This window comes from Cyanistes caeruleus, chromosome 3, assembly GCF_971803275.1.
Source record: "Cyanistes caeruleus chromosome 3, bCyaCae1.hap1.1, whole genome shotgun sequence".
In the NCBI taxonomy this organism is placed as follows: Eukaryota; Metazoa; Chordata; class Aves; order Passeriformes; family Paridae; genus Cyanistes; species Cyanistes caeruleus.
Window position 1 is genome coordinate 47,628,828 of NC_141703.1, and position 22,985 is coordinate 47,651,812.

The 22,985-nt window shown below is 38.0% G+C and overlaps 1 long non-coding RNA gene across 2 annotated transcripts; it reads right to left on the minus strand.

The window, feature by feature from the left end:
• Positions 1-13,911: 13,911 nt before the first annotated feature.
• On the minus strand, positions 13,912-18,835 carry LOC111926264 (uncharacterized). 2 transcript variants are annotated; one of them, XR_015284514.1, is made up of 3 exons: positions 18,671-18,835; positions 14,510-14,663; positions 13,912-14,220 (listed from the first exon to the last, which is right to left on the minus strand). It is a non-coding gene; the product is annotated as an uncharacterized LOC111926264 (long non-coding RNA). The 2 variants fall into 2 exon arrangements; XR_015284513.1 differs by lacking the exon at positions 18,671-18,835 and adding an exon at positions 15,661-15,934.
• Positions 18,836-22,985: the final 4,150 nt, after the last annotated feature.

The following is a 22,985-nucleotide window of genomic DNA, read 5'->3' on the forward strand; positions in this document are numbered from 1 at the left end:
ATCATTCTGGTGTCTCTCCTCTGGACTCACTCCCCCAGGTCCATGTCCTTCCTGTGCTGGCACCCCAGAGCTGGATGCAGGGTTCCAGGTGGGGTCTCAGCAGAGCAGAGCAGAGGGGCAGAATCCCCTCCCTGGCCCTGCTGCCCACGCTGCTCTGGATGCAGCCCAGGACACGTTTGGCTCTCTGGGCTGGGAGTGCCCATGGCTGGCTCATGTCCAGCCTCTCAGCACCAGCACCCCCAAACCCTTCTCAGCAGGGTTTGTCTCCATCTGTTCATCCCCAGCCTGGGCTGATACCAGGGATTGCCCCAGAGCCAGGTGCAGCACCTTGCACTTGATGTATAATAATCTTGCATTTGGTTCTATAATATTCCTTCCTGGAATCTGACTGCGTTGCAATTAAGTATTGATAAGAAGTAAAAACCATGGATAGTAATTACACTAGCCTAATAGCTGCTACCTCCCAAGCATTTAATATTTACGGGATATCTGTAGCTTGCATTACTCATATTTTTTCTGTATCAGATATGTAGAATTTATAGATATGCTTTTCAAAATTATGAGTTCATAAGATGCTTAAAAAAATTATGATGTTAGCTGGTGGCCACTTAGCTTCTGTCTGTCAGAATACTAATAAGAGAAGTCGACTGCCTTGATCTGGCTCCCAAAATCTGCCAGATGCTCAGAAACAGGAGTAAGAACTAGACAAGCACATAATGTCACATCACAGAATAACTTCCCAGCCTGTCGTCTGCAAAGTGTATGCACTGTCTTTGTATCTAACAGTCCCCACAGAATTTCCTTCAATATATTTGTTCATTGCTTTTCAATCTCTCATGACATTTTAATACTCCAGTGCCACATGGCCAAAATTTCTGCATTGTGTGAAGAAGTATTTCCTTTTTTGTTTGGTATTTTTTTTTTCTTTTTTTTTAAATCTGACCCTCATCAACTTTTTTTTATACCCCTAATTTTATTCTATTTTTTTAAAAAAATATAATCAGCAGTTGATTTCCATCCATACATTTTACCCTGCTTATGTAGACTGCTTCCTTCTCTTTTTCGGACCTGCAGGTTAGTGAGGAGCTGGTGGTAGAAGCACTGGCTGTATAGCTCTGAAGGAGATGGAATGGGGCAGAGGGAAATATGAAAGATACTATCAATGAAGTGGAGAAGATCTGATGGAGAATGAAAATGCATGTCTTTTTATTTCAAAGAATATAGTTACAGAAAAATTGAGGGAATGTTTGAGTCAGCTTCTTAATTATCTCTTAAGCAAACAGCTTTTTCTGGAAACAAATATGGCAGAAATATTTTTTTTAAATGAACAAGAGGAAATCATACTACTTGGGAACAGCAAAATGAATACTGGTAAATCTCTTGATTAATTATAAAATGCAAAAGATAACAAAAAGACTTAACAAGCTAGGTTTAGTAGCTGGAAGATTTCTCAGTGGAACAGATGAACAGTTAGACATAACAACTTTGGAGAAAGTATGATTAGATTAATTTGAAAGACTATCTTGGTATCTCTGTTATTAATGCCATCTTCATTACAAAATCCCAAAATCAAAGGAAATGAGAAGCAACATCAATAGGAGATTTAAAATAAAGCTACTCCTAGGGGATCAAATGTTTTATATTTGTCACCTACTCAAGAAAAACATGAAAAATACTGTTAAATATATTGATTTTATAAAATTGAGGGGGGAGGGGAGAAGGCATATTGTGACATTCTGTAAAATAGCCTTGAGTTTTGATGAAAAATTAGGAATCTCAAAATACTTGAATGATAAAATTAGGTACTGGAAACTGAAAAAGGTACCATATAGATAAAGAAGGCAATCTCTTCAGTATATCAGTTTAGGAGTATTTCGGGATATATACTAGCATCTTTAAAATCACTACTGAAAAAATGGTTTCATAAGAAGACAAAATTTTCAGAATATCACAGCTACATAAGAGTTCTGCCATATTTTTAGATATGCTAACAATTTGGTTATGAAATTAGTTACATAGGTTGTGGGGGAAAAAACGTGTTATTGGATTTGGACAAAAGAATTTGAGATCAACAACAGCAACAAAATGAAACTTATTATTGTAAGCTGATAAATTATATTAGTCACCAGCCTGTAAACATAAATATTAGTAAGTTAAAGCACTTGAAATTAATACAAGCATTAACTGAGAATTATTTGGGAACAGAGTAAATTAAGGTCTGGGGGCAAATATGGAATGCTTATAATTTTTCTTCAGATAATTTCAGTTCCAAAAATTCATTGTGAAATACTTTCTCATATAAAATATTTTTATAAGTTTTTTGTTGTTTTGTTTTTACAGATGGAATATTTGAGTAAGAAAGGCAATTCAATATATTATAAAATTAAGCACCAATTTATATTTGGATCAGTGAATTTCATTTTTCATAAATTTATCCAACATAATTTTCCATTATATTTTCCATCCCTTCTCTGAGAATACCTTGAAAGAATAAATAAGTTCAAAAGGAAGGATACACTCAAGTGTCATTTTCATATCAAATAAGTTGATTTTTTCACTTTCCCCTGAAAATTTTTCTACTTTGAATTTTAAAGGATCATCACCTCAGAAGGACTACTGAAGATTCTGTGTTTTTTAACAGAACTAATTATTTGAGACAGTCATAACAACAGAAAGAAGAAAGCTGAAGTGTGTAATGCATTGCTGTACAATACTGATGCCACTGTTTTTCTTAGTAAAGCAATCTGAGGACTGATGAACATCAAAATACTGAGTTGTAAGTTATCCCTTTGATATTTTCATGGTTCATTAAAGCCAAAAGAAACTGTGCACTTCAAAGAGTGAAGTGTCTGTGCAGTGTATTTTTCTCCAAGTCTGAGCATTTGACATGAGGATATATTTTACATATTGGCAGCCAGAGGGACGTTAGTTTATCAATTAGTTCTTAGACATGACTTCTTGGAAGATGCATTGCTGTAGCAAAGAAGGTAAATGAATATAAGCAAACCAAGTCAAGTCATTGGTATTGCTGTTTTATTCACAACTATTTGCTGACGATAACCTAAGTCTTTTTGTGTGCCTAAATTATAATAAATGGGCAATGGAACAAGCATTTCTGGGCATTTACTGAGCATCCAGAGGGGAAAGCCAATACAGCACTCAGAAGGAGTGATCCAGCTGGCAAGTGGCATCTGGCATGTCTCCTAGCCATCAAGTTTCCGCCCACATTAAGGAAGAACTCTTTGCCCTGTACTCATTCAGCTATTCAGGCCAATGTATTTTTCAAAATAGGTCTATAATTAGGCCCTAAATCCATACATTCAACTTAAGCAATTGAACTTTCTAAATTATCGGGCACCTGGAAATTTCCACGTCAGCTAGCTGGGCTATATTAAGAAATCAAATGTACCAAGGACTGTTTGCTGGCACTAAAGGCAATTGGCGTGGAGCAGCCCTCACCCCCATAGCTATGTGAGTAGGCTGTCTTGAGCAGGGTGGCCTGAATTGCCTGTTGGGAAAGGTCCCTTACCCATGCTGTTACCTAAACATGCCTATGTTACCTAAAAATGCCTAGGAACTGTTAGAAAGCTGGAAAAGCCCAGACTTCTCCTAGGGATCACACTTGCAGTTTTATGATACAAAGCATTAAAGAGCATGAGGATTCTCTCCAGTATTTTGAAATTACTAGCACAGTCATGGCTAGTAGACTAGTCATGACTAGTAAACTCCTAGATGCTCAGGATTTCTGGAAACAGAGCCTCTCATTTGGTGGAGTTTTTTTTTACCATTACACTGTTCCTGTTTGCTAAAGATAAGCCTAATCCACTTTGTTTATTTATACTAATATGAGTGAGAAAAGACCTTCCCATTATATCCTTCCCACAATATCTTTCCCACTAGACTAGGATATTCTTTCCAGTTTCTCAGCACCTCGCTCTCTCAGATATGGTGGTAACACATCAACCCGAGAAAGTTAGGCTTTGATGTGCAGTCCTTTGTGGATTCCTTGTTCCTTACACTGTATATTTTAGGCAGGCAGACTACGATCCTCTTGATTGTATTAAAAAATATCTTACTCTGAGTAGTGCACTGGCATCAGTGTGATTACCTCTTCTGGAAATAAATAACAATGGTAAAAACCACTGGTATGTGTAGTTTTTAGGAGTCAATTCCCACCTTATTTTCCATGGGTTTGTGATTTTTTTTCTGATCTCTGTCACACAGTAATTGAGACTTGGAGCTTTCACAAGACAGTAAATCAATAAAGAAAAGGAAAAACAAATTGTGATGCTGGTTTAAAAGTAAAAAAATTGAAGATGCTCATTGTAAGACCAAAGGTATTTAAAAAGGAAGAAAGATTAGACAAGTTTATGCATCTCTTTGTGCTTGTTTCAGCTTTCTAGGAAGAAAAAAAACAGTAGTTATTTGGTTTGAAAGGCAAAACATCATGAACTTTTCAAAGACAAGTCTTACAAAGTTACCTTAGTGAATTGCTCTGTTTCACTGTAAAGCAGAAATATTTGCTTAGTTCCTCAAGTATCTCCAGGCACTGCCCAGCATGGGTGGGTGGCACAAGAGGTACTGATGGGGGTTGTGCCATGGAAGGACAGAAGGACTAACCAGAAGGGAGCTGCCATCGGAATTATATGAAAGGAAATTTACAGACAGGAAAATTCCATTATCCAATGGTCATTAAAGTGTTGTTTCAGAGTCTAATCACATGTTTTAAGAAAGCAAAATTCTTTCAGAGCTCTGATTGCTTTGAGATTCCTTCTATTTTATATTTAGAAAGCCTGAGAAAGAGAACAGTGGTCTGCCTTACGTAAGACTACCACGGCCATAAAGTGGCAATGAGGACATGACTAATTATGTCATAGCTGACAACTATAGTCTGAAAGTTGATTCAAACTAAATTAAATAATTTTGAATCAGAATTTAATTAAGGATATTTCTTATCTTCTATTGGAATGAAAACAACAAGGATTCATAAAAGGAGCTGTTATTTCTCCTGGTTTGATATTAAAAAAAATGTATTTTGTCTAAAATGTCTACTTCTTGTATGTTTTGAGGAGAAAATTATCTACACATGAGATGTTGAAACAGTTTTTGGGTTCTACTGTACAAGAGAGCAGCTAGATAGTAACAAAAGCTAAAATTAAGGCATCGATTTCTTCCATAAGTAAGTAAAAAGGCACTGCTTCCTATTGAGAAAGCCTTAGGATCTCTCAGAGAAAGGAAAAAGAAAATCTTAACAAAACTTTGAGGAGAAGCTTTTAAGCATCTGGTACAATTATTAGAGTGGCTATCTATTGTGCTAACATCTCCAGCTGAGTTGTCTCAATACATCAGCTGTACAAACACAGATAGAAAAGAAGCTGGAAAATATTTACTATATTTTTTCTCCATTCTTCAGAGAGGCTTTTGGGTTTTTTTCCTTTCCTTTCCTTTCCTTTCCTTTCCTTTCCTTTCCTTTCCTTTCCTTTCCTTTCCTTTCTTTCCTTTCCTTTCCTTTCCTTTCCTTCCTTCCTTCCTTCCATTCCCTTCCTTCCCTTCCCTTCCCTTCCTTCCCTTCCCTTCCCTTCCTTCCTTCCCTTCCCTTCCCTTCCCTTCCCTTCCCTTCCCTTCCTTCCCCTTCCCTTCCCTTCCCTTCCCTTCCCTTCCCTTCCCTTCCCTTCCCTTCCTTTCCTTCCCTTCCCTTCCCCTTCCCTTCCCTTCTCTTCCTCCCCCCTCCCCCTCCCCCTCCCCCCCCCTCCCCCTCCCCCTCCCCCTCCCCCTCCCCCTCCCCCTCCCCCTCCCCCTCCCCTCCCCCTCCCCCTCCCCCTCCCCTCCCCTCCCCTCCCCTCCCCTCCCCTCCCCTCCCCTCCCCTCCCCTCCCCTCCCCTCCCTCCCCTCCCCTCCCCTCCCCTCCCCTCCCCTCCCCTCCCCTCCCCTCCCCTCCCCTCCCCTCCCCTCCCCTCCCCTCCCCCCCCTCCCCTCCCCTCCCCTCCCCTCCCTCCCCTCCTCTCCTCTCCTCTCCTCTCCTCTCCTCTCCTCTCCTCTCCTCTCCTCTCTCTCTTCTCTTCTCTTCTCTCTCTTCTCTTCTCTTCTCTTCTTCTCTCTCTTCTCTTCTCTTCTCTTCTCTTCTCTTCTCTTCTCTTCTCTTCTCTTCTCCTTCTCTTCTCTTCTCTTCTCTTCTCTTCTCTTCTCTTCTCTTCTCTTCTCTTCTCTTCTCTTCTCTTCTCTTCTCTTCTCTTCTCTTCTCTTCTCTTCTCTTCTCTTCTCTTCTCTTCTCTTCTTTTCCTTTCTTTTCTCTTCTTTTCTTTTCCCTTCTTTTCCCTTCTTCTCCCTTCCCTTCCTTTCTTTTCTTCTCTTTCCTCTTTTCTTTTTTTTTTTTTTTTTTTTTTTTTCTTTTTACCCTGAGATGACATTCAGGTAATAATTCAGGTGATAAAATTAATCCTTTCATTATGCCAGTGAAACAAGCAGAATTGAACCAGAGATTACTTTTCCCAAAGCATATAAATATCTAATTTATATATGTTATATAATTTATATTTATTATACTGAAAACTTCTTTATAGATTATACTGTTGTCAATCTGACTAAAGATATTTCATGCAATAATAACTACAGAAACCTTTATTCTCACTTTTTATTCTTTATGTTCAGCTGTGCAAAGGATTGTATATGGATTTTGAGACTTCAAATTCCATTTGAAAAAGTATGTAATACTTTAAATGCATATTACTGTTACTGACAGTAGGAACATAATTACAGAAAAATTACCTAGCAAAGTAGAAAGACATTAGGAATAGGGTGTAAAGTGGTTACATATTCTCATATAGTCATAATACTTTTTTTCTTTATTTCGACTCATCAAAACACAAAATGCAATATTAAGTGGCAAACACAGTCACTAGCATTTGTTTTTCTAAAAAGTGAAACGAGCAAGAATCTAGCATGGGGGTTTTTTTATTCTTCATGGACACACAAAAAATCTAGCTAATTACTCCAGCTTACTGTTTATCAAGTTTTTAACAAGTCTGAAAAGTATGTTTCTAAACATCTTCTCTCTCTGAAATAGTCACAGGCATTTAAGTGACTCAGTCAAAGGTCACTTTCTATTTTAATATATAATATTTTTTATATGTGAGGCATAGGCATATCAGGTCTTTAAGGAAAAACATAGAATGCTTGCATGAAAGCACAATTTAATAACATTTATTTTAATTTCTGCCATTCAAGTAGGTGATTGTTCAGCATATATTCACAAAAATGTACAGACTGGTTCAATTTTATGGAAAGAGAAACTGCAGAGTTCCATATCTAGAGACTGTTCAAAATAAATAATTGGACTGAGTTCAGTAAAAATCATGAATAAAGACAACACAATGATAACCTGTAAGTCTTGACTTTTTTTTCTGCAAATGTCTGGAAATACATTCAGTCATTTAACCTACCACAGCTGTAAGAAAAATACAAAGGAGGAAGAGAAGTCTTTTAATCCTAAATATGGATATCATAACAACATTACGGATAATCATAACACCAGCATGAAAAAAGTAAATCTAGGCTAGATCTGTCCTATGCCATTCATGGCCAATATTTGAAAGAAAAATTGTGGTGACATAATGGTAACTAATTTTACCAAGTGATAACTACAGTTCCTAAAGAGCAAATGTGACCCTTCTGCAGTGGCCTTCAGGCAAATAACTGAAGCATGTTAGCAAAGAAAGATTCCTGTGTACAGCGGATGTTCCAATGAACACCTAGCAACAGCATTAATGTTGTCAAGTAACAATAATAGAGAAGATTATGTTAAGTTAGTTTTCTATAATAGACTAGTACAAAATAAATCTATTCAGACGTGTGAAGACTAGAGTTTGTAATAATTATGGAAACAAAATGTACATGTCTGTGAGTAAGATGCCAAAATAAAAGAATGGTAGCCAGTCCTTATTTCTGTGCTCAGGAATCCTGACTTGCACCCTGTTGTGAATTAGCAATGCAAACAAACTTCAAAAGGAAGTACACATTCCCAAGGTTCAGCCACACATGTGCCTCAGGGTGCTAATGTTTGAAGACAAAATATACCACATAGAAGGAGGAGCTGTGTCAGGAAGATGTACATTTTCAAATGCAGTATCACATTCTTGCTTTGAATTATTACCAGCAAAGGAAAACGGTAATAACATGCAAAGTGATAGAAGAAAACAAGTGCCTTGGTAAATAAAGTGCCTTGGTATAATGAATACACATGTAAAATCAGAGGTCATAAAGCACAGAACTTTAAGAAGGCAAGCCTGGAAATCAGAGTGGTATTGACACTTCATGGGACTCTTTGTTATAAAAATAGGCAAGAATGGCAAGGGTACTTCTAGCAAGCTAAGCTTTAGGGTATTTTTCTTCTGTATAATAGATCCATACATTGAAATGGATGGAAAACTGCTGACCTTTGTCATACAAATAACCTGAATAGAGTTTTCAGGGGAAAAATCAACAGTTTTATCCCTATGATAATTTATTGATGTTCTTAATTGTATCGTTTGTTGCCAACACATTACTAGTAACATAAATAAACATTCCACTGTTTCTTATGTCTATATATAAACCTATGAAATGCATTAAAGAGTTCATGCTGAGTTACTATTACACTGGTAAAAAGGACCAGATACTGTGGTAGCATGAATGTAATTTCTTTAGCCCATTGACAAATTACATGAAGAAAGATATTTTTTAATAATTCAATTTAAAAATCAGACTGTATCCATTTGTTATAAATCAAAGTCTCAGCAGCAGAAGCACCTAAATAAGCTATTTATAATTTTTCTGGTGCAAACAGAAGCTAGGTTTAGCATCAGCCATACCATTCCCTGAGGAACAGAGCCGGCCCTGTGGTTGGTTCAGGAAGAAGCCATGCATCCACAGAAGGGAGGAGCTAAAAGCACAGCTTTGTATGAGGCATAAGGGGCCAGAGATGGAAAAGGGAAAAAAATCAGACAGAATTAACAGAGAGATAGAAAATTCCATGCTCTACACATTTATTAGTTTGGTACCAAAGAGGTCTTGGATCAAAATATAAGGATTTGAGGAATGCAGTCCAGATTTCAGATATCTTTCTTTTGGAGTAAGTGTTTTAACTGCTGTAATGCTGCACATAAATAACTCTTTCCTTCCCTCCCTGGAATTGACCTGGGCCCTTCAGGGAGCATACACACCCAGGTGGGATCCACCTAGTTTTGGACACTTAACATCTTGACAATTAGATCTGAGTTAGCTGTCTGAACTGTCTTCATAGTGAAGAAACAGTTGTATGGTACCATTCCTCTCAGTTAAAATAAATACTCATAATAAATAGTTCCAAGTAATCATTTCTTAGAAATGTTGTTAATTATAAAGGGAGACCAAGGTGACTAACAGAGACACAGATCATAAACACACAGCATAATCCAGTCTGCAAATGACCTCAATGTCTCCAGTCCAACCTCCTGCTCACCAAAGTCAGACCAGGTTGCTCAGTGTTGTGTCCAGTCAAATCATGACAACCTTCAAAGATGGCAAAACCTCCCTGGCCAGCCTGCTTCCCTGTCTGACTGTTCTCATGTGGAAAAAATGATTTCTTATGTCCAGTCTGTCTTACTCTATGCTTGTCATCTCTTCTCACCTCACCATGCACCACTGGAAAGAGCAAGGTTTCATTGCTTTGCTCACCTCCCCACAGGCACTGTTAGGTGAGGGTTTCTGTTAGGTGTCCCAAAATCCATGACCTCTTCAGGCTCAAAAAGCTCTTGTCTGTAGTATCTTCTCACAGGCCCCAGCCACTCTGGTGGTTTTACATTAAACTCACCTCAATTGCCTGTACCAAGGAGTCTAAAACTAAATGCAGTATTTACACAACCATAGAAGTTTTGAGCTGGAAGGGACTTTTAAAGACCACCTGGATCAACTCCCCCTGCTGTGGGCAGGGACATCTTTCACTGATCATGTTGCTCAAAGCCCCATCAAGCCTGGCTTTGAACTCTTCTAGGAATTGGGCATTATAAATTCTCCGTGTAGCCCACCAATCAGTGTGTGCAGCGAGAAGGGGCTAAACATAGGGAAAAACATGGATTAAGTGGTGGCACAAAAAGCCTCAAATCAAAAAGTATTTCTGCTTAGGATAAGACCCAAACAGCCATGTAAGTCTCTGTGTCTATGTCTAGCCTGACCTGCTGGGGTCATGTGCAGTCTTGAAACCCGGACAGAACAGACAGGGAGGCACTGTGGGTGTCTGCTTTTTGTCTAGTCTCAGTACCTCTTTCTTGCCCTCATAAATGAATTATAAATTGGTGCCACGATCTGCCTGAGCCTTGAAGCTGGCTGTGCATCTTCCCTGAGAAACTTGAGAACATTCCTGGGTTTGATAATGCAAACATTAGTGTTGTGTTCACACACTGCTCAGGTAGTGAAAATGGTTCATCCAGTTTGGTCAGAGAGGAGAAATCCCCTAGTACTGACTCCATATCTGTGTTATGGCCACTTCCAGCTAGGAATACACAACTGCTAGTCACAACCAGAAAACCTGGACCACTCATCAGCCAAATGATGGAGAGAAGACTTGTCTTGCACAGAAATTGTGGAACAGTTTAGGGTTAGAGTTTAGGTCTTATATAACTTTGGCCAATTGCTCCTTCTCACTTGGAAAATGGAGCTAATATTGCTATTTTCTGTTCAGCTTTTAAATTTTCTACTGCAATCTTTTGCTAAGCATTCTGACTTCTCAGCATCAGCTGTAATTTGTAGGTATTTCAAAATACAGAAACAGTCAAGTAGGAAACAGCAACGTAGCATTTGGCCGTGTTGCTGGCAACAACAGTGTTTCAATATTCGAGATGACATGCTGACTAAAGCAAAAAAACAACCATGTATATCAGTATTTTTAATGGTTGCAAGAATCCTTTTCTGATCCACTTGTCCATTATACCAGAACCATGACCTTGGATTTGCCTCGCCTCTACAGGCTTTCCTGGACATCACTGGATGGTGGCTGACCTTGATAGCTTGTCACAGACACAGTCCTCACACACACATTGATCTGATTTCCCTGACCCCAGACCTGCCTCATCCCCATGGACATGTCTGGTTGCCTGGATTGCTGGCTGACCTAGTTCCCATCAACTCCTCTCCCCTTTTCCCCTTGTCTGGGTGATGGAAATTTCTGTCCTGCCAGCCACTCCATCCCTCCCTCCCAACTGCCAGCCCCACTGGCCTTGTATGCCAGCCTTGCTGCTTCCAGACAGAGCCTGGCTGTAAAGCAGGCAGCAGACACAGCCATATATTGAGCACCAGGAGATGCAGATGGATAATTTTATTACAGGTTGTACTACTGGTATTCATGGAAATGATTGCAATGTTATGAACCAAATAACCCTTCTTCCTCATCCAGCTCTCTCCTTATAACACTCAGTCTCTCTTCCCCCACGATGGCCTTGTACTTTACTGCTTTGCCTCAAAAGTATTAGTATGCCTCAAAGCATTAGTAGCTAATGTTGTGAATAATGTTTAGGCATTGACACAGCTACTTTCTATGTATTTGCACAAACACAAACATGCATTTGAGAATCAATAAATAACAGAGAAATACGGTCTCTACCAACTAGAAGATGCCAGAATCATAGCATAAAAAGGCCAAGTGTAGACAGTGTATCTGGGCCACAACTTTTTTATTGTCTAACTATATGAAACTTCTGGAAACTTTGTCTTTCTTTCCTGTTCATTATGCTGTAGTAGAACAATTATCCAATATATATTGGATTATTTTGGTTACATAGACATTGGGCTATACATAGCCCAAATAATCTTGGTCTATAACCTTGAGAAAATCAGTAGGAAATATCTGCAGGTTTTTTTTTAATGCTAAGAATTTAATTCTTTAATTTCACTTATTAAAATAGTTTTTGTGCGTGTGTATGTGTGGGGAGATTAACTATACTCCACTTAAGTTATAGTTTATTAAGTTTATAACTTTTGCCAAAGTAAAATTAGACTATCTCTTCCAAAGTCATTTCATGCACTTAGCTGAAACTGCCCACTGACTCCATATAAAAATTGATTTTAATGGGGTCATACATGAATTAATTTAACCCACTTAAATCTGGCTGGACTTCAAATCCAGGTGGTATTTTCCTCGCATGGCTTAGCTGAGACCTCCTCAGACAGCAGAGCTGGGTCTTCCTCTTACTTTCTCCTAATTTGACATGGTATCTATCCACAGACTTTCAACAGCCTCCTGAACAAATAGTGAGCACTGTTTTTTAGACCAACAAGATTGTAATAAATGTTGACAGGAGTCAGATTCTGGAGCTGAAAGATATCCTTCTGTGTGTCTGTGTCTATGTTTCATTGCAAATAAATTTAAGGGAATTATTTCTGTATAAGTTCGGTTGTAATCTGTGATTGTATTATTATCAATATTTTTAAAACTTCTGATATAATTTTATGTGTGAATTTTGTCTATTTGAACATTAAGGAAACTTCCCTGTCTGACCATCCACACTCTGGAAGTCACACTCCCACCACCTGACTGGGACCAAGGTCCCTTCACAGTGGGCAGCTTCAGAGAGATGACAGCTGCCCATCTTGACACCCTGTACACCCCACTCTCACACAGTTAGACCAGATTTCCATACTGGCTCAACCCCCAGATTTCCATAGCAGAATCTCAGACCTCTAGATCCCTAAAATGATTTAATCATGGTGCAGTCACAGAATAACAAACCAAGCTGGTGCCTCTGAGGACAGACCCAGAACAAAGAACTCCCTGGGCTTTCAAACCCTCAGTCTGTGCATGGTAAAGTCTGGGGTCCTCCAGCTGAGTCCCCAGTTCCTGCCGTGTCCCTGAGTGCCCGGGCACCTGGCTGGGCCACAGGCCCCTGTGCCCTCTGTTCTGCAAAGGGTCAGCAGCTCACAGCCTTGGCTGGGGCTGCAACACCCAGAGCCCAACCTGCACCTCCAACTGCAGCAGCACCGTGAGCTACCAGCACTGAATGTATTCCTCACCATGAATATCAAAGTGACTGCTGACCATGATTTCCTGATTACAGATCAACATGGAAACATAAAAATGATATAGAAAACAAATAAATTATTCTTTATAAAATGTTCTCATATCTCTATGGCCTAAACTTTAAAATGCCATCAGTTATTTTGAATGGGTTTTTGGGAACCTCACCTGAATTATAAATGTGCCTGGTTTAGATAAAATGCCACATTTAGAAAACTAAGCAATCACCCTCTGAATATCTGTCCTCTTTCAAGTATCACAGATGGAAAATTTAAAAATTTGAAACCACAGGCCGATATTTGATTTGTTTAGATGTAAGATAAATATAGAAGAAATCCCGTTACTGTTCAAATTCTTCCTGAAACTGATTGACTTATGTAGGGACAGTAGTGTACAGGTTCTTAATGTAATAGTTGGTCAACAAACAAAGTTTTTGTTGCTTTTTTATTTTTAATCAAGGCATAATATTATGGAGTTTTACTAGCAGTTTCCCTTGAACTTCTTTTTCTTTTCTTCCTACTTTCTCCATTCAAAGCTCTGTCCATTCGTTTGTTTATCTTAGTGTATTTATAGTATATATCATTCCCATATGAATACCCTTTGCTGGTGACAGTAATTGCTATTTTTAGTTGAACAACATGTTTACTATGTGCTGGTGCAAGTGCTTGGCTTCAAGGTTTATTGAGCCAAAAATTTTGTGGACATATTAATATGGCTGATAATGAAGATACTAATACCTGTGTACAAATTCTGTTTATTCTTACATTTCCAAGAATTATATATTTAAAATTCTGTAAGCTTCACTCCTCAGAATGCGCATAGGATTGGTTGGCTTTTTCAAATTAAACCCCAGCAAATACATATCTACATAACATACCTACCTTGAAAGAAAAAAAAAAAAAAAAAAAAAAAGGAAGAAGAGCAAATACCAATATCCAGTTCTTATTTTTTTTCAAAACATGACAGAAATTTAATTTCATTACTTTTCATTACATATAACTTCATTGCAGGACAGTCCTTACCATTAGATGAAAACATTCCCAGAAAGGTTTGTTTAGAGTTGAAGAGTCTCAGTCAGGGGAACAGTCTCCCATGAGTATTTTGGGAGAGTCCTCCCTCTAGCGGGAAAAGAGGAGAGTTTTTGGAAGAGGTGTTTTTCTGTCACAGCACACACCACGGATACACAAGACGGGTCGATGCTACAATATGGGGAAAGGTAAGAAAAAAAGGGATTTAGCTAAAAATCAGAAGTTAGATGCAGGAAAAAAAACATTGTGGATCAGGTCAGAGCACTACGGAACTGCATAAATAGTGATTGTCATCTTCTGCTTCTCCTAAAATGAAAAAAAACCCAAACAAAACCAACCAAAAAATCCATACAAAACTAGATTTCTTATATCAGAAGTGCTGCATCTTTCATATAAAAATATATCTGAAAATCCTTCAGAATTTTGCATAAACAACAGGTAGAAATTCTTGTATACTTACTGATTATTCTAGGAAGTAGTTTTTCAGATTAGCTCCTGAGAAAATCCTGTGTTCTTGTCATATCAGAATTTAACATAACTGTATTCCCTTCATCCACTATGATTCGTCACTTCTGATAAGCATCCATTTTGATAAGCTTTATTTTCCTCACAGGCTGCAGAAGAAAATGTAAACATACTCTGGAAAAGGTGTTAAAAATGGGAAACCTTCATTTACTTTGTATTGCTACACCATGCATTCACTATAATGCTTTGAGCCCTGTCATTCAGCCAGTCCTTCACCCAGTGTACCATGTACTGCTCATCCCACAATTGCACAGCTTGCTCAGAAGGATGCTGTGAGGGAACAGTCTCCAAAGCCATACCAAAATCCAGAACTTTACATCCACTGCATCCTCTTCATACATGAGATGGATGACCTTGTCATAGAACAATATCAAATTATAGTTAAATAGGAATTTCTCTTTGTGATCCCATGTACATTGTGACTGATGATTACATTACTCTTCAAATGCCTTTCAGTAGTACCCAGAATAATCTTCTACAGTGTTTTTTTACAGAAACTGAAGATAGAATAAAATCATTCTCTTCTTTATACTAATAAAATTAGTCTTTTATTTCCTGTGTTTTCCCTTGCTCTTTTTGTGGATAGAAATAACACTGGCCAATTTCCAATCAGTTGGAACCTCCCCAGACATCCAAGACCTTTAGTAGGTGGTCAAGAGAGGTCCTGCCATAACATCTGCCAGAACCTTCAGAACTCTGGGATGAATCCCATCAAGCCCCAAGGACTTGTGAACACTCTGCTGTTACAGCTGGTCCCTCAAAACTCTGATGTCCACAAATGGAGGATCACTGTTCCTGCAGCCCTGTGACTCAGTGACTTGGCACCCCAAGGCTTACCAGTACTACTAAAGACTAACTGAAAAAAAGCATTCAATGCCTCTGCCTTTTCTTCATCACCATTTGTCAGGTGACCAGCTTCATCAGGTATTGGTTCAGTATTTCCCTTAAACCTCTTCTATGAACATACTTTAAAAAGCCCATTTCATTGTCTTTACACAACACTGACCAGTTTCAGCTCTTCACCTTTTGTGTTTTCTCCCTACACATGAGAACTACAGCTTTATAATCTTTCCTGCAAAACCTGACCTTGCTTCCAGAGAACATACAATTTCTTCTTCCACCCAAGTGGCAAAAGAAGTTCCCAGTTCAGCTAAAATCGTCTACTGTCCCACTTGATTTAGTTACAATGCCATGGCACTGGCTGTTTCTGGGCTTGCAGAAGGTTTTTCTTCAGAACCAGCCTGCTCTCACAGAAAGCCCTAAATCCTTAAAAGGCAAGGCACTGTAAACTGGCTCCCTCAGCAACTAAAGGCTTGCTCTCTTCTAGTCCATGGTAGTGACTTCATTGACCTTTTTTCTCATTAACTGCAAATTTTAAACTCCACCATTTGGTGATCAGTGTGGCCAGGTGATTATCATTTGTATTACTACACCTACCATCATTTCTCCTGAGTCCTCTCTACACAGATAAGAGGTGATAAGGTCTTATCTATTGAGTATATAAGGAGCCATGTGGAGACACATAGAGCTATGAAATGACCTGAGATGTTGCCTCATGCAGTCTGAGTGAGAAGCCAGCCTCCTGCTCCCTGAGCACTTGGGACAGAGAGTCTGTGACCCCGAATGACAGAGCTGGCCATCAGGACAACTGGTAGCCTTCACTTGGGCATTGTCTGACTTGTAAGATGCCATCCTTGTAATGCTGTCAATGCTCTTTGGACACAGATCTCAAAACAAAGACATGAGTGAATTTTTTTTCAGTACTACAAAGCCATCTCACAGATCATACATTTTTATCTTATTTGGGGAATTCTTATGAAAGCTTCACCCAAGTCCTGATACAGGAAAGCAGTGCAACTCTCCTATATCAATTGATTAAGTAGTAGAAATTATTATCAGGGTGAAACAAGGCACTTTCAGATGGTTTTCTCTTTAAAGTCAAGAATATCTAAGAGGTACGAGAAATTATAACTGAGAAATCAAGGGAATTATGACAGAAGTGAGATATGGGAAGTTCTAACAATTGCTATTAAAAAGTTGGAGATAATTTATGTACCCTTTGTATCTTAAAAATAATATTTTTAATACCTGAAAATTACTGAGTAAACATATGACCCGAAGTTGGACTGAAACTATAAAAACACACTGAAAGACACTTTCTAATATTAGAATGCAGTGAATCAAGTTTTTCTCCTATATTTGGATTCTGGTAAACTTCACCTTCCTAAGTTTCTGCAGAAGGAAATGCAAAAATACTCCTTAAAAGTTTCTAAAATGCTAAAATATTATACCCTGCATTCATAAAAATGCAAGGGTCTTTTTGTTTGTTTGTTTGTTTTGGGGGTTTTTTTCCGTTTCTTTTTGTTTTGTTTTGTTTTGTTTTTTGCTTTACAGACTTTTTTTTCTTTCTAGGATGAAAATATCCAGAATTAATTTCCCCTAATTAAATATTATTCAAAAACTTGGGAGAAAAAAAAATATCAGAAAAAGAGGATTCCACAATGCTTACTCCTAAAACAAGTTTAGTGATTTTCCTCTGGAAATATTCCAAGTTGCCTCTAAAAGCATGTTTAAGAAGCGGCAATGTCTGTGCTCCCTCTTCTGGCTCTGCAGCAACATTGACCTGGGCAAATCCTAACCAGAATAACATCAGGGCTGAAGCTTGTCCTCAACAGAAAGAACAAAAATGTGAAGCATTGTTTCAGCTTCCTCAGTGAGAAAAACTAAAAGTTGCTTCAAATGAAAATGAAAATGATTTAAAAAATATTTTATTTCCAAGTTTTTTGAAAGTTTTTTCCAAGATCTGAGAGTTAAAAAATATTAAAATGCCTTGCACAAGGGAAAGAGTAGTTTTCTCAATATTTGTAATACTGATGGTAATTTTAAAGAATAGTTAGTTACAGACATCCTGATCTCCATGGTGGGCAATCTGAAATTTTAAAAATAATAATAAAATAAAATATTAAAATAAAATAAAATATTAAAAATAAAAATAATAGTTTGACTTGAATTATTCATGAAGAAGATTTAAATAACCTTTTAAATGCTAAAATTAGATCCTTTTCAATTGTGTATTTGTAAGCCCATTAGCTCCCCCAAACCAAACAGTACCAGAAATAAAAAGTAAACAGCTTCATTCTCTCAGGAGCAATTAATTCATATATTTCTATAGGAATAACTCATAGAACCAAGAATTTATTTTATCACCATACATGATTATATATAGTCTACTATGAAGAACAGGTGGTGTGAACTATACAACTTCCACCTCAAATATGACAGGAGGTATCCTTTTAAATTCTTTGCAGTGGTTCTACTACATTCAACACAGAACTCTTACATCTGTAAGACAAAGCCATCCTTGCTGGATTAGTCATGTGGCTTCTCAGCAGTCTTTAATAATGGCTGCTTATTTCAGCCTTAACTAAGAAAATATTTATAATTAAAAATAAATTAGTGGTTTCACAATAAATGGTTAAAGTACATTGTGGCACTTGAAATTACTTCTTCATTTTTGCAATTTTATTATGATCTTCGATAGGTGAGCCATCTCAGAGGCAATGAGGTTCATACTGTGACTCAGGAATGCCTTCTCTCCAGCATGGTGTACCCTACACAAAAACTCAGAACAATTATTTTCCCCTACTCTTGTTCAATTTAATAGGAAGGTGAGCTGGGCATGAGGAGTAGCAGGAAGGAAGAAAAAAAAGATCCTGCTTGCTTCCTCCTATATTTTTTTGTACTATTTTCCCCCCAGATTTGCAAAGCAAAATACGCTAGACAGCTCTAAGCAAAGATCTGCCACTCCAGGAATCAACTGTCCACATACTGTGTAGTGTCACTCAAAACTGGGGCACAACATTTAGTGGTGTCTAAGACACACTGTAGACAGGACTTTTGAAAATAACATCCGGGATGGACCAAGTTAATTACTAGGGAGGCAGCCTCTCAACCAGTAAATCTCAACCACAGCATATGCTCTTCATGACGTGAGGAGACCGCAGCACCATCAGCAGCATCACAGTTGCCTCCAGCCTCAACCCCTCCTTCACAGCAGTTTGCCCGAGGGAACTGGGGAATGTGAGCGGTGTCTTACCCCACACACAGGCATAAATTCAGGTGTGGCTCTGCCTGCTTGTGCAAACCAGAGTGACACAGTAGCTCGAGACTCCATTAAGATTTCTGGAAGAAGAAGTTCTGCTGGTTGATGTCATAGGGGCAGAGTTATGAGCTATGTATTTCCTTTCCTGCTACCCTGCAGCTTGGGAAGAAAAGGAAGGAGTATTACATCCCACCCCCTTTTTCAGTCATCCTTCCCATAGGCGCAAGCAGCAACAAAATTTTGCTGCCACTGGCAAAGCGGAGCAATCCTGCATCTGTGCTGTTACAAGGTAACAAGCAAGTCCACAATCCCTGCGTCAGTACAAACTAATGAGATTCCAAAACACCAGCGTCTTGACTTACAAAACCAACACTTCCTACTTTGCAAAACAAAAGGCCATTTAGAGATAGATGTACACACTTAGCATAGTGTGACCTTGGAAGTGTGATGTATTCTGCTAAATATCAACCAAATATCCCACTTCTGGATTTTGTAAGAAAATTATTATACCCGTAGAATTTGTAGGTTTGACTTCTGACGGTAGCAATTTGTTGCACACTTGGCTTTCAAGAAAACCTGTTGCACAACTGTTAGTTCAAAGAAAGCAACACTCTATTCTATGACTTGCAATCTCAAGCTAAATGATACATGCACCAGCTACAAATACTTCAAACAATTGTGGCTTTGGGACCCTCTGCACAAAGGCTTTCACAGCATTATAGGGTGGTTTAGATTGGAAGGCACCTCTGGAGTCTTCCCCTGCTCAATAGGGCCATGTAGATCCCTTTTCTCCAGCTATGTCACCTAACCTGCTTCCTGCACCAAGAGAAAGTGGGACAGATATTTAATCCCAAAGTTTAGGGCTGTTGTATGGAAAGACTATGGACAAGGAAGTTGTCTACTGTCCAGAGTTTATCTAATAATTAAATTTTTGATTTCAAGGTTAGAGGAAGACATTTACATATTACAGACCATCTGCTCTGAGAGCTTCTACAGGCCCTGCTTTTTAAGTAGCAATGGCCCTCTTTGGTTAAATTCGTTGCAGGAGTCAACAGTAAAAAAGTAAAGGACTAAACATTCCTATAAACACTGATCTTTTTGGACCACAATCAAATAAGAGTATTGCAAAGCTGACCTGCTTTGTTATACCTGTGGAAGCCCTAGAAGGTGTACTTATGGGGAAAGGCAAAAGTGCCTGAGCTTTCAGATGCTCAAGAACTGATAAACATTTCCTACTTGTGAAGGATGGAAGGGGCAGTATTCAGGTGTGGATCAATTCTGTGACATGATTCTCAAAACTCATATTGATGCCTCCTGAGATGAAACTTGCTATAGACAAGGAGCATCAGGAGGAATATAATTTGACCCTTTTACTCAGAGTAAAGGCAGATAGCAACCAATGGCAAACCCCAAAACTCAATAACAGTACAAACTAAACTAAACAACATACAACATGGTTTAGTTCCATCAACCCATCTTGATGCCATCCAGTTTCAGCAGCCCTGCTTTTTTTAGCCTGTGTGTTGACGCCAAAGCTGTGATAAACTGCAGGACATGGAACCCTTGATCTCTAGGTCATCCAGTCTGATGATATACCTGAGGTCTATAATGCTGAAACGCTTTTTCTGGGAGACACTAGGAGCCTGGTGTGTTATACCCGCTATGCAAATCCAGAATCACATTTAACACTAGAAGAAAACCTCCAGTCAGAGATGAATGTTTAAATACAATTGCAAATGCCATTGCATTTTCCTGAATAAAAAGGTGAAGTGTTAGAAGCATAGACTGAATAATTTTTTAATGACATAGACCAGTCTGGCTTGTCTTCAAAATAAAATTAAACTCAATTAAAAAACAAAAACAAAAAGCAAGCCAAACCAAAACAACCAAACCACAGACAAGCAAATAAAAAAGAAGACTTAAAGTATTTCTTTTTTTTTTCTTCCCATATGACAGAAACAGAGACTAATGAAGGTAGCATAGGTTAGGCAAAAAGATGGATGATGTGCCTAAAAGCTATTCTCTTCTACAGTGACTTTTTGTATTTTAAAAAAAAAAAAAAAAAAGGACAAATCTGACTTTAAAAGACATCTATGGACAGTTAAGAAAATGTCAGCTTTCAAAGAAAAATCTTTAGCACTTAAAAATTGCAGCTTTACACATTGACAAAGATTGCTTATGAGCACAAGTTCAATGGCTTTGGAGAGGAGTCAGTGAAAACAGAATCTCAAGAAATGTCAGGAAGGATCGATCTCTCAACTTCACTGCCCACATTCAGCTCTCACGTTAGCAGGTGATCCAATAAAAAGGTGAGTAAATGCAACCCATTGTTTTTAGACATCAAAGGTCACTACGTTGTGTCAGATAAGACTACTGCAAACTAAGTGCACACCAAACTCATGAACTTTGGAAGTTATTATACATGAAAACATAACTACTCTAAAGAACTTAACCAAGGTTTCATAGGTCAAAAGGGCTGTAAGGAGTTTATGATGCAAGAATAAGTAAGAGAATTAGATTTCTATTACTTAATTTTCATAACAGTTTATTTATATTTTGAGTTTATTGATGTTAAAATGCAACATTTATATTAATCCACACAATAGATATGTCAATTTTCAAAGTTTTGCAATTATTATTTTGTCACTTAGTTCCTATTAAATATTTGGTACCCATAGGTCATATACATGATATGGAATATCACTGTCATGTATCAGATGTAAATGATTTCTTAAATGAAAGTGTTAAATTGTTGAAACCTAAGGACAGATGTTCAATATGTTCTTTTTTCCTTGTTATCCCCTTCAAGGCTTAATTTGTACATATAGGTATGAAATTTAGGGTAAGTGTTTTTTTCCCTTTAACAGTTTGCAAATTTTATATTGAACAGCTACAGGAAAAATTAAAACTTATTTGTCTTACAGAATTATGACATTGTAGAAGTTAATTATTACTTTGACCCTTTGTACAGGTTCTTATGTTGCCTTAAACGAAACACGATCTTTATGATTTTAGTTTTGGTTAAAGTACTGATTTCACATGCGAATGAAGTTTGAGTTAAGTAAAAACTATTCCTTTTGTGTGTGTGTGTGTTTTAAAAATTTCTATTAAGAACCTAAAGATATTGCATCTTAAATAGAAACCACCTTATATATAGAAGACACTTTATATTTCAAAGGAAATTATTTCCTAGATCTAATAAATAGTTTTATTTCACACTCCTGTAATTCCAGCTGTGAAATGAAATTAACATTGCCCAAAAGATGCTACAAAACATTGTAGTCACTTCTGAAGATCTGGGATGTAAATATTTATAAAGCTTTTAATATTTCAAGTCTGCAAACTCTAGAACTAGGAATGTCATCATTTATTTATTTATTTATTACAGTTTTTCTGAATATCACCACAGAAGTGTAATAACAGCATTCTTCTATAAACACAAAAATGTTCAAAAATTGCCACATGCAAGTCTTATCCAGTGCATAAAATGCATTTGTGAAAACCTTTTGGTGATCACTAATTTAATTTACTTACAGTATTGTGTTTCCAAATGGCTTAAAAAGCAGTTTAGAAAATGAAATATCAGTAAAGTTGCTACTGTAATTACATCCATACATTTATGTGGGGAAGACTTAGAGGCTGTTTTTTTGCAGGCTGTTGTATATCCAAGGATCAAAGGTAGTTGCAGTGCTTATCTGAATGCAGTGCTTGCCTAAATTATTTTCACTGGACACTGGCCTTTGCAAATGATTGAGGGACGGATTCAAAATCAAATTAAGATTCTTATCACAATGTTTAATCTCTATATGCCTGTCCCTTCAGAGACCCATCAGAATCCCAGGGGTAGTGACCTTTTTTACATGTTCACAGAGAGTTAACCTACAAGTTGGTAACTGTGAACTGTGAATTTTTACATGTTTATAAAACAGTCTCCAGAAAATTTCAGGCTCTGGTGATTTTCTGTTTACTGACAGGATGTGCTGTTCATTCTCAACTATGCAGGGAAACTGAAGTGTATCTTGGGAAGTCCTCACCAAAGTACCTACTAAACTGGCAGCTTATTTGGTTGGTTTGCCACACTTGCCATGCTCTCCAGTCTTCAACAAACTTTCAAGGCTGATAATCAAGTCACAAATAATTGTGTACAGGCAGCCTTAGCCTCCTCCAGCTCGCATTTAGCTATCTCAGTGACAGTGAATAACCTGAAGTTCCTCTCCCTCTGAGAACACCAGGCAGGCAGCTCAGGAGCCAGCCCGAGAAAGGCAGAGTGAATGATTTCCATGAAACACCTGCCTTTGTGCACTGCCTG